Here is a 13,341-nt window from a genome sequence, read left to right as displayed (position 1 = left end):
ACTTTCATTTAGGTAAAAAATTTTGGTTACTGATTGTGAGGAATAGATTTTTCCATTTTTTTACTTTCAATGTATTTATGTCCTTGAGACTAATTTGTGTCTCCTGTAGACATCATAGAGTCGGAGTGTGTTTTTCTTATGCATTCTGCCAATCTCTGTCTTCTGATTAGAGTGTTTCTAGGAGAAGGAAATGGCAACCCACTCCAGTGTTCTTGCCTGGAGAATCCCAGGGACGGGGGAGCCTGGTGGGCTGCTGTCTTTGGGGTCGCACAGAGTCAGACACGACTGAAGCAACTTAGCAGCAGCAGCAGCAGCAGGGAATGGCCAGGAAAAAGTCAGATAATGACTGTTCTGCTGGAATAGGGCTTTTGGAGAGCTCCAAAATTCTCTTGCACCCAGTGGCTGCTAGGTTGCTAGTTTTCACAGCTTCTTTTGTTATAACACTGTTGCATTTCAAGACTTAGGAGGATCCGGGAAGAAGAGGACCTTATGAGGCAAGTTAAAGTACCACAAAGCTCCCTATTCTTACTGAGAGGCCACTGTTTTTGCTTGAATAAGCATTCCTTGAATTGTTGCAAGCCTTTGGTTACTTTCAGAGTTCTAAAAAGGTTGATGTGAACAATTTTTATCAGTGTTCTCATTGTTCTTACAGAGGAGTGAATTCTTGGAGGTCCTTACACACCATTCTCATGGATGTCATTCCTCCAAATGTGCTTTTTATCTAACCACGCATGAAGGAAAATATTTCATTTTTTTATGAAAAATTAAAGCATCTATCTACTTTTCTACTAAAAATGTAAAATGGAAAACATCTTAACAGGCAAGCACAATTAGGAGATACAAAGAAGTAAGGAGCAGAGAATAAATTTTATATAATTCAGAAAGATAAGGAGCAATTTGAAGCAGTAGAACAAAGTAACCCATATTTTCATTTTGTATTTTACAGAATTCCGCAAGTTAAGGCACCCAAACTAGAAACTCCCTGAATTTTTCCTTCTAGCACCTGAATCTTCCTAAGATACTATACTAGTTCTCTATTGCTGCCATGCCAAATCACCACAAACCTAGCAGCTTAAAACAACACCGTTTATTTGCTCACCATTCCATATGTCAGAAGTCTCAGCAATCTCAGATATTTTCTCTGCTCTGGGTTTCATAAGGCTGAAATTAAGGTGCTAGCCAGGTTGCATTTGTTTCTGGAGGCTCTGAAGAATATTTCTCTCCTAGACTGTGGCTCAGCTGGTAAAGAATCCGCCTGCCATGCGGGAGACCTGGGTTCGATCCCTGGGTTGGGAAGATTCCCTGGAGAAGGGAAAGGCTACCCACTCCAGTATTCTGGCCTGGAGAATTCCATGGACTGTATAGTCCATGGGATCGCAAAGGGTCAGACACGACTGAGTGACTTTCACTTCACTTCACAGACCACTGAAGAAGTTCCCTGGTGGTCCAGTTCATGCCTTTATTGCCAAGGATGCAGGTTCAATACCTGGTTTGGGAACTAGGATCCTGCAAGCTGTGCAGGGTTAAAAAAAATAAAAAGACCATAGATATTGTTGGTGGAACTCAGTTTTTTGCAGCTGTAGGACTATCACCTAGGGGCTGACTTCTGTTCTTAGAGACAATCCACATTTTTTGGCTTGTGGCTTTCTTTTGGCCATCTTCAAAACCAACATTAGTGCATCAAGTTCTTCTTGTGATTCGGGTCTCTCAAACTTCCTCTTTTGCCACCAACTAAAAAAAAAAACTCTCTGTTTAAAGAGATTCAAGTAGGTGTCGCTAATGGTAAAGACTCCGTGCAAGAGACACAGGTTTGATCCTTGGGTCCAGACAATCCCCTAGAGGAGGAAATGGCAACCCACTCCAGTATTCTTGCCTGGGAAATTCCATGGACAGAGGAGCCTGGCAGGCTACAATCCATGGTGTCTCAAAGAGTCGGACACAACTGAGCACACACGTGATTAGATTAGGCTCACTGGGATAATGTATTTTAGGGCCAACTATGTTACAGAACATAATTAGGGGAATCTGGGATTAGGGCATAGAATCTTGAAGGAGCCATATTTGGAATTCTGCCTACTTAAATGAAAGCTAGTTTGTTTGCAAAATGATTGGTCTAAGTTTGAAGGCAAGAGATATTCCCACACAGAGAAAAAATTCCCCTTGATTTTTACTTTAGAAATTTGCAAACATACAAAAAAGTGTATAATGTGCACATATACATCAAAAATTCAGTATGTATCAAATATCAATATATATCAAAATGTCAAAATATTGATATATCAATGTATATCAAGAAAGCAGTATAATGTATCAATAACCTCAGACATGCAGATGACATCACCCTTATGGCAGAAAGTGAAGAGGAACTGAAGAGCCTCTTAATGAAAGTGAAAGAGGAGAGTGAAAAAGCTGGCTTAAAACTCAACATTCAAAAAATGAAGATCATGGCATCCAGTCCCATCACTTCATGGCAAATAGATGGGGAAACAATGGAAACAGTGAGAGACTTTATTTTGGGGGGCTCCAAAAATCACGGCAGATGGTGACTGTAGCCATTAAATTAAAAGACGCTTGCTCCTTGGAAGAAAAGCTATGACCAACCTAGACAGCATATTAAAAAGCAGAAAAATTACTTTGCCAACAAAGGTCCATCTAGTCAAAGCTATGATTTTTCCAGTAGTCATGTATGGATGTGAGAGTTGGACTATAAAGAAAGTTGAGCACCAAAGAATTGATGCTTTTGAACTGTGGTGTTGGACAAGACTCTTGCGAGTCCCTTGGACTGCAAGGAGATCCAACCAGTCCATCCTAAAGGAAATCAGTCCTGAATATTCATTGGAAGGACTGATGCTGAAGCTGAAACTCCAATACTTTGGCCACCTGATGCGAAGAACTGACTCATTGGAAAAGACCCTGATGCTGGGAAAGACTGAAGGTGGGAGGAGAAGGGGACGACAGAGGATGAGATGGTTGGATGGCATCACCAATTCAATGGACATGAGTTTGAGCAAGCTCTAGGAGTTCGTGATGGACAGGGAAGCCTGGTGTGCTATAGTCCATTGCGTCACAAAGAGTTGGACATGACTGAGCAACTGAACTGAACTGATATATCTACCAACTAGATTTGAGGTAAAATTTTGCCATGCTAGTGTGTTACTTACCTCGACTCTTAGCTTATCAGGGACAATAACCAGGACCCATGTCTACTCCTGTTTCCTGTGCCTGCTGACCTGTAACCACCATGCGTGAGTGCGTCTCCATCCACGTTGGCCAGGCTGGTGTCCAGATTGGCAATGCCTGCTAGGAGCTCTACAGCCTCATGGCCAGATGCCAAGTGACAATATTGGGGGAGGAGACTTCTTCAAAACCTTCTTCAAAACCTTCTTCAGTGAGACAGGTGCTGGCAAGCATGTGCTTAGGGCAATATTTGTAGACATGGAACCCACAGTCATTGATGAGATTCTCACTGGCACCTACCGCCAGCTCTTCCACCCTGAGCAGCTCATCACAAGCAAAGAAGATGCTGCCAATAACTATACCCAAGGTCACTGCACCATTGGCAAGGAGATCATTGACCTCTTCTTGGACTAAATTCGGAAGCTGGCTGACTAGGGCACAGGTCTTCAGGGCTTCTTGGTTTTCCACAGCTTTGGTGGGGGAACTGGCTCTCGGTTCACCTCCCTGCTGATGGAACATCTCTGTCGATTATGGCAAGAAGTCCAAGCTGGAGTTCTCCATTTACCCAGCCCCCCACGTTTCCACAGCTATAGTTGAGCCCTACAACATCCTCACCACACCCTACCCTGGAGCACTCTGATTGTGCCTTCATGGTAGACAGTGAGGCCATCTATGACATTTGTCGTAGCACCCAACCTACACGAATCTTAACTACCTTATTAACCAGATAGGGTCCTCCATCACTTCTTCCCTGAGGTTTGATGGAGCCTTGAATGTGGATCTGACAGAGTTCCACACCAACCTGGTGCCCTATCCCCACATCCACTTCCCTCTGGCCACATATGCCCCTGTCATCTCTGCTGAGAAAACCTACCATGAACAGCTCTCTGTAGCAGAGATCACCAATGCTTGCTTTGAGCCAACCAACCAGATGGTGAAATGTGACCCTCACCATGGTAAATACATGGCCTTCTGCCTGTTGTACCATGGCCATGTGATTCCCAAAGATGTCAATGCTGTCATTGCCACCATCAAGACCAAGCGCAGCATCCAGTTTGTGGACTGGTGCCCCACTGGCTTCAAGGTTGGCAGTAATTACCAGCCTCCCACTGTGGTACCTGGCAGAGACCTGGCCAAAGTACAGTGAGCTGTGTGCATGCTGAGCAACACCACAGCCATTGCTGAGGCCTGGGCTCGCCTGGACCACAAGTTTGACCTGATGTATGCCAAGCATGCCTTTGTTCACTGGTACGTAGGTGAGGGCATGGAGGAAGGAGAGTTTTCTGAGGCCCAGGAGGACATGGCTGCCCTTGAGAAGGATTATGAGGAGGTTGGTGTGGATTCTGTTGAGGTAGAGGGAGAGGAAGAAGGAGAGGAATACTAATTACCATTCCTTTGAGCCCTGCAGCATGTCATACTCAGCTTCAGCATTAGTTGACAGGTGTAAAAACTTTCTGACTAGATTGTCTTCACTTTCAACTATGATCATGCATTGCTTTTCCATGTGTGTCTATAAGACTTATGTCCTGTCTCAAAAGTAAAGATTTTAAAAAAGAAAAAAAATTTATTTTGACTTAATAGTCTTTTCTATCAAGTATCATGATATCACACTCCTGACGTTTTTGAACATGTATCTCCCGAGAATAAGGATATTTTCTTATATCACCACAATGCCATTTCACACCTAAGAAAAGTAATGATATTTCCTTTAAAATATCTACTATGTAGTCCATATTCAAATGTCCTCAATTGTCCAAATGTGTTTTATACAGCTACTTTTATTTCAAAAAATGATCCAAAGTTAATGAAATGCATTTTTTGTAATTTCTTTGTTGTTATTGTTTTTTAACCTAAAATTGTCTCCATGTCTTTTAAATTTGCATTTAAATGACTTTGAAGAGGGAAGATCAATTTGTAGCCCTGTAGAATGTCTTCCATCTTTCTGGATTTGACTGTTTCCTTGTGGTATCATTTAACTTATTCTTCTAGCCACTGTATCCCATGCAAAAGGTTGAAAGACAATAATATTTCATATGCTGTTTACTTCATACTGTGTCATACAAGGAATACAAAATATCAGACTGCCACGCTCTTAGTGTCGTTAAGTTTGATTCCTGACTTAAAATGACAACCACCAGATTTCTACATTGCAAAGGTACACTTTTCCCTTTATAGCAAGCAAATTATCTCTGAGGTAACAATTTGGCACCATGCAACAAACCTATTTATCAACAGCTTGACATCTAATGGTTTTGCCATCCATTGATAACCTCTTTCTGAATCAATTGTGTCACTACCGTTTGCACAATGGTGACTTTATAATTTGATCATCCATTATATTTATCAGTTGTAATTCTTAAGAAGCTTCTCTGTTCACGTAAAATAAGAGAAATACTTAACTTTTTTTCGAATTACAAATCTTTGGAGAAAAAGTTAATGCAAAGATCATCATCAGGCAGGTTTGATCCCTGGTGGGGGAAGTAAGATCCCACAAGCCAAGGGGTATGGCCCCCCAAAAAAGTCATTTTTAATGCCGGCAAATGAATGGTTTTTCTTTCTCTTTCTTGTTTTTATTATCAATATAAATGTATGAATTTTGTCCTTCTCCAGGGGATCTTCCTGACCCAGGAATCAAACCCAGGTCTCCCGCATTGCAGGCAAATTCTCTACCAGCTGAGCCACCAGGGAGCCCTTACTTATTTATAATCAATTATATTTATCATCATCATCATTAATGTGTTGCTGAATTACACTGATTCCATTTTGTCAGTTCCATTTTGATACCAGCCTGCAGTCTTTACCCCTTCCCCTTTCCACATAACTGAGCTTTAGCTTACTCAGAAGGAATGCACTCAAGCCAGAGAAGTTCCCTGTCAACTTCTACTCTTGCCTTCATCTGATCTGAAAAGTGGAAGAGTGCCTTTTGCTGAAACAGATGGTTAATGGTCATGAGACACCTCCCACCCCAGGGGGAACCCCTCTAGTTTCCATCCAAGCAGATGTGTTTCTCCCTAGTAGTCAGATTCTATTTTTAGCTTTGGCCCATTTAAATTCTCCTGTACCCCTTTCTGCAGTGTGGAGTGCAGCTGTGAATGCCTCTGGATGATCATCTGCTCAGTCCTGCCTGTATGTAAGTCACCCACAATAAACTTCATAATTGTACTTTATGGAGTAGCCTGCTTCATTTTTCAAAGTTCCTTCTCATTTTGGGGGATATTATTCAACATCTCCACCTCCCAGCCATTATCATTATTTGATGCTCAAATTGCTCAGTCAAATTGGCCAGTGGGAACACCTTCAGTATGATGCCGATCTTATTTTTCTTTTGCTCTCTGCCAGAAGGCAACCCAGGCTTATCTTAAACATTTTCTGCCTTAGGTCTGGAGTCAGCTATCTCTCCAAGAAACCTTGATTCCTTTTAGTGGGAAATAGAATTCAGAAACCAAAATGTAGGTGCTAAATAGTCTCATTGCTGTTGGGTGCACAGGCATGGAGTCTAGACCAGGGGTCAGAAAACAGCAAACTATGGACCTTAAACCACTGCCTGTTTTTGTAAATAAAATTTTACTGGAACTTAGTCATGCTCATTTGTTTACACATTGTCTGTGGCTGCTTTCACACACTAAGAACAGAGTTGAATACTTGCAATAGAAACAATATGACCTGCAAAGCCTGAGCTGTTTACTATATAGCCATTTACAGAAAAAGTTTGCCAACCCTGGTGTAAACATGTAAAAATTATATTTTACTGTAATAACAGTCTATGTTTTTAATTCAAATTGGACCTCAAGTGATTTTTTTAATGCCTTTTATTTTTATATTTGTTTCTCTGCTTTCTTGACTGAAATTCTTGATTCTTAATAAAATGAACATAGTTACATATTTTGCTTTTCCCTACAATATATAAAAATAGTTTCAAAATTGCAATGTCAGTATTACTTCTGAAAATAAAATGACTGAGGAAAGTTTAAGATGTCTTTGTAGCCTTTTATGTCTTTATGATATATTCCACCAAGAATGTACAGTATTGTGCTCAAGTCATTTAAAATAAATCTTTTCTCTGTGGGTAATGCTACTGATTTGATATACTCTAAAGGTTCATCTATTTCACTTTATATTTAATTTTGGAATTTGCTTTACATCCCTTTTTATACTGATATAATTTTGAAATATGTAAAGCACAATTCTAAAGGAGAATTTTAACAGGCTTATTAGAAATTAATAAATTAAGACTATAAAACACCAGTACGAAACTATAGGAGACTTAGGCAATACAATTAGCAAGCTTGAGAAAGCTATCTAGTTAAATTCATGAAGTTAATACAGTCTTGATACCAATAACAAAAAAGAGAGTGTAGAAAAAGTATAGGCCAATCACACTTACAAAGACTGGTATTCAAACCTCTAACTACAAAAAAAATTAGCAAACCAAATTCAGTGGTATGTGTGTGTTAGTTATTTGATAGATGGATAGATAGACAGATAGACAGAGAAGCAATATGACATGGAAGCTGAAACAGTAGACTATGAAGCCAGAATGCATAAATTTTGAATCTCAAGTTTCACTAATTACTATCTGTGTAACTCAAGTAAATCATTTAACTTTTCTTTTCCTTAGTTTCTTCCTGTACAAAATGGAGATAATAATAGTAACTATCCTATAGGGTTGTTGCAAGGCATCAATCAATTAGCATATGTAAAATACCTCACACAGAGAGTGTTATATCAGGGTCTGCTGCTATTGTTTCTGTTTTTATTACCATCCATAGAGTGGTTGCCGCTCATAGTTTCTACCCAGAGTTAGCCATTCTTGAGGTTAAGGGCTCCAGTGGTGTATGAGGGACATAAGACTAGGTTAAGAGTTCTGACTTGAAAACAGTAAAATGATGGGGATTTCCCACAGAGTATAGAGTGGTAGACCTCACCTCCGCAAATCTGTCTCATCCACTTATAGGGACAACAGTGATGACACCAGGAAGCCAAACAGATGAAGCCACGTCACCTAAGTGCCCCAGCCAGTCTCCCACGTCTGGAAGGCAATGTATTAGTAGCATAGTGTTAAGAAGAGAGGAAAGCTGAGCACTGAAGAATTGATGCTTTTGAACTGTGGCATTGGAGGAGACTCTTGAGAGTCCCTTGGACTGCAAGGAGATCCAACCAGTCCATTCTAAAGGAGATCAGTCCTGGGTGTTCTTTGGAAGGATTGATGCTAAAGCTGAAACTCCAGTACTTTGGCCACCTCATGCAGAGTTGACTCATTGGAAAAGACTCTGATGCTGAGAGGGATTGGGGGCAGGAGGAGAAGGGGACAACAGAGGATGAGATGGCTGGATGGCATCACTGACTCAATGGACGTGAGTTTGAGTGAACTCCGGGAGTTGGTGATGGACAGGGAGGCCTGGCGTGCTGCGATTCATGGGGTCGCAAAGAGTCGGACACGACTGAGTGACTGAACTGATCTGAACTGAAGGAGAGAGGATTCTAGATTCAGAGTGCCTGAGTTTAAAACCTGGCTCTATTGTATTCAAAACATTGCCTATTGCAAGATTCTTAATCTTGCTAAGTCTCACTCTGCCTATCTCTAAAACAGAAATTATATTAGTATTACATCATTGATTTGCAGGGATTAAATAAAATAATACACGCCAATCACTTAGTGCCTGGCTCTAAGTGTTAGCTATCATTATTATTCTCTACACTGTTTATGAACTTGTCATCCTAGAGGTAGGCCTTTAGCAATGAGGACCATTTTCCTCTCTCCTGGTCCTGAGGAAACGGCAGTGGTGGACAACAGGAGAGATTTCAGTAGCCACACAGATTCAGAAAGTTAGAAGTGGAAGAAGCGTCCTCAGTGAGTTCCCCGCCAGGCTCGCCTCTGGAAGTTGGGATGGTGCATGCGCTAAGGGGGCATGGCGGGAGAGTAAGGCTGAGCATTTGGCTTGAATTGCTCTGAAAAGGGAAATCTGATAAGGGAAATAGCTGCATGGACTCCTATTACATATAGCCCTGGAGATCTTTTCCTCCTTCGGCTAGGCAGCAGCTCTTCCTTTCAATCACGTGACTTGAGAGATACCAGCTCCTGATCAGTTACACAAACAGGGGCTGCTTCTCATTTTTCCCCTCTTGTTATCAACGTCAGACTCTCAGTATTGCAGTGACCTGCTCAGAGGGCCTCAGACAGTTTCCAGAGTTCCCTGTGCTTGGCTGGAATCTGAGCTGCAGATGACAGAAAGCCAAATGAAATCGCTTATGCCAAAGAGGATTTGTTGAAAGGGCTGCGGGGAGCTCCGAGAAGCAAGTGATTTGCTAAACAAACAAGAGTCACAGAGGCAAAATCAGGACAGCTCCAGGGACCTCATACATTGGAAAGAAGTTCCTCAGAACCAGTGTTCATCTCTGCAGCTGTACTCTGTGTTTCTCTCTGCATCTGTGACATTCTCTCTGCCCTGCTTTTGCCCAGAAGCTGAGACCAAGGCCCTGGCAGCTTTGGGGTCCACATACATTCAAAGTGACCTTTTTCTTTTTTTGTTCTAATTAAAAACTCCTGGAGGCCACGGGCCCATCTTAGGTCACAAGTTCATCCCTGAGTCCCCTCACTGTGGCCAGGGATCAGGCCAGTTTAGTCAGGTGCCACCTCTAGCCAATCACTGTGGTAGAGGAGGTGGGGTCTGTCAGAAGATGACAATTCCCCTTTGACCCTAGGGTTAAAGGAGCATCTCCCAGAAGAAAGCAGAGTCTTGCATCAGAAGGAAGGAGGGAGGGCGCTGGGCAAAAGAAATGAATAGATAACCCTCCAGTCTCATTAGAGACACAAATCTAATCCTTGATCCCTCATACTAATCAACATGACTTCCACAGCCATTTCAGATGAATATTCATAATGCAGCAAGTCCTGATTCAACAATATACGAGAAAAGGTTTCCACATCCGTGATTTTTCTAGGTAACTGAAAGTTATCCCTTTAAGTGTTAAAGTGTGTTCCTTTAGATCATTTTCTATAGTTTCTTTATAATATGGCAGGAACAATTGTTCCTGGTTTTATAAAAAGTGTGTCCTGAGCAAAATTTAACCCTGACTTGTCACCAAGTAAAAGTTATCAATGATTGCATATTAATGATGTTCTCCTGGACTGTTGAGGACTATAGAGCTATTTGCCCGTGTACCATGGGCACCAGACTAACACGTGCTGATTTCTGAGGTTCTTTCTCAGTTTTTGGTCTCCTGTTCTCAGATGTTATTCCCCACAGTCACTGTGCCTGTCTCTAGCATCTTTTCCCCTTAAATACTTCCTCCCTTGCTTATTTGCCAATTCTAATCCACCATGCTGTGGGAAATCAGATGACCAAAAATGTTACAATATTGTGTAAAGTATTTTCAAATTCAGAAGCTTAAATTTACTTCCCTGTGAAGAAACAGTCTCTGAAAGACAGCTGAGGAACTAGTCCATGAATAAATTATGAGAGCTTTTTAACACTCATCAAAAACAACAAGTTTTTCTACATACTTGTCATTTCCTTCCCTAGGTTCACTTGTCTTGGTTCACAGATGTATACTAGGTGATTGAGGTACCAAAAGTATGATTTTATAAGAACTGAGATATTTCTTGACTACTTTTCTTCGTATTAGCTTTTTTCTAGATTCCATTCTCTTCCTCTCATTTTTAAATATCCAGTTGTCTGTGAGTCCTCACGCCACTATTTTGGAGTAATGGCCTGAATATTTATTTCCAAGAAGTCAAAAACATAGAACATACCCCACCCCCCACCTTAAATCAGCAAATGAATATGCAGGAAAAAAATAGCATTAAAATATACACTGACCCATCAGCTTCCTGTCATGGAGAGAGAAAATTATATAGAGATGACTTTTTCTGTAAATAAATCACTATTAAGTGCTGTGATTTCAAAATGAACAGAGAGCGGTGCCAAATTCAGGAAAGGGATGAAAACATTTCCTTGTGGGAAAAGAAAGCCTGCAACAACCAAAATTGCCACGGAGTTGAGAAAAGATCTTTCCCATAGATAATAAAAAGAGAAGAAAAAAAATCAGCCCCTTCTCTGCTCCTAAATGAGGGTCAGTTGAAATGACTATGGCCGACATGTCCCAGAAATGAAGACCTAAACTGAAAATTTCGTATCCAAAAATAACAAGTCTGGCTCTGCTTACATCCGGCTAAACAAGTCAGATTGGTGGATTCAGGGAAAAATAAAACGGATTGTATGACAGAATTAAGTAGGTATTCCAGTTCCTCAGCTGTGTAATAAATCACCCCAAAACTTAGTCGTTTAAAATAGCAACATTTATCTTGCTTACAAATTTGCAATCTAAGCAGGGCTCAGAAGGGACAACTGGTCCCTGTTCTGCTCCATGTCAGCTGAGGTGACTCAAAGGCCAGCTCCATTTGGCATGAACAAGGGTGGCGCAAAGACTGGGGCCCAGATCCATCCAAAGCTCACCCACTCACACGTCTGGAGGTTGAGGCTGGGGAGACTCACACAGCTGTGGGCTGACACAGCTGTTGCTCCTTAGGCATCTCTCTCCACCTCTGTGTAGTCACTCTAGCATGGAGGCCTCTGGCAGCCAGACTTCTTATGTGATGGGTTTGGTATCCCAAGGCAAGAGTCTCGAGAGAGCAACAACCTGGCAGAAGCTGTATTACCTTTTATGACCTACCATCAACAGTCACCCAAGGGCACTTTCTCCACATTCTATCCATTGGATGTGAGCCATGGGCCCACTCACATTCAAGGGGAGGGGAGAGACTCCACCTTGGAGGTTGTAGTGTCCAGTAATTTGTGGGAACTGTTTTTTCCCATAATTTTTATTTATTTTATTTTATTTTTTTAATTTTATTTTTAAACTTTACATAATTGTATTAGTTTTGCCAAATATCAAAATGAATCCACCACAGGTATACATGTGTTCCCCATCCTGATTTTTAAAAATTGAGGTATGTCAATTTACAATGTTGAATTAGTTTCAAGTGTACAGCAAAGTGATTCAGTTATACATATAAATATTCTTTATCAGATTCTTTTCCCTTACAAATTATTACAAAATATTCAGTAGAGTTCCCTGTGCTATACAGTAGGTCCTTGTTGTTTATCTATTTTATGTATAGTACTATATGTATGTTAATCCTAACCTCCTAATTTATCCCTCCCCCCTTCCCGATTGGTAACCATAAGTTTGTTTTCTATGTCTGTGAGTCTATTTCTGTTTTGTGTATAAGTTCATTTGTATCATTTTTTTAGATTCTGCATATAAGTGACATCATATGATATTTGCCTTTCTCTATCTGGCTTACTTCACTTAGTATGATAAACTACAGTACTTTGGCCACCTCATGCGGAGAGTTGACTCGTTGGAAAAGACGCTGATGCTGGGAGGGATTGAGGGCAGATGGAGAAGGGGACGACAGAGGATGAGATGGCTGGATGGCATCACTGACTCGATGGACGTGAGTCTGAGTGAACTCCAGGAGTTGGTGATGGACAGGGAGGCCTGGCGTGCTGCGATTCATGGATGGGGTCGCAAAGAGTCGGACACAACTGAGCGACTGATCTGATTTGATCTGATTTGGCTTACTTCACTTAGTATGATATTCTCTAGGTCCACCCAAGTTGCTGCAAAGAACATTTTAAAACACCAGTGGGTGACTCTGTCTGCCTGAGGAAGTTCAGTTCAGTTCAGTCACTCAGCCGTGTCGGACTCTTTGCGACTCCATGAATCGCAGCACACCAGGCCTCCCTGTCCATCACCAACTCCCAGAGTTCACCTAAACTCACGTCCATCGAGTCCGTGATGCCATCCAGCCATCTCATCCTCTGTGGTCCCCTTCTCCTCCTGCCCCCAATCCCTCCCAGCATCAGAGTCTTTTCCAATGAGTCAACTCTTTGCATGAGGTGGCCAAAGTACTGGAGTTTCGGCTTTAGCATCAATCCTTCCAAAGAACACCCAGGACTGATCTCCTTTAGAATGGACTGGTTGGATCTCCTTGCAGTCCAAGGGACTCTCAAGAGTCTTCTCCAGTACCACAGTTCAAAAGCATCAATTCTTCGGCGCTGAGGAAGGGACAACAGCTATTGCTGGATCAAGCTTCTTCATGTGGCAACTCCAGACCTAATTCCATTCCCTCCTAATCATTCTGGCCAGTGAGCAGCT

The 13,341-nt window shown here is 41.6% G+C and overlaps 1 pseudogene; it reads left to right on the top strand.

The window, feature by feature from the left end:
• The first annotated feature begins 3,241 nt into the window (after positions 1–3,241).
• LOC129638736 (tubulin alpha-1B chain-like) lies at positions 3,242–4,680 on the top strand (annotated as a pseudogene).
• Positions 4,681–13,341: the final 8,661 nt, after the last annotated feature.

Source organism: Bubalus kerabau, chromosome X, assembly GCF_029407905.1.
Source record: "Bubalus kerabau isolate K-KA32 ecotype Philippines breed swamp buffalo chromosome X, PCC_UOA_SB_1v2, whole genome shotgun sequence".
NCBI classification, from domain to species: domain Eukaryota; kingdom Metazoa; phylum Chordata; class Mammalia; order Artiodactyla; family Bovidae; genus Bubalus; species Bubalus kerabau.
The sequence above is the reverse complement of the archived record's forward strand: the minus strand, read 5'-3'. Positions and strand labels throughout refer to the sequence as shown.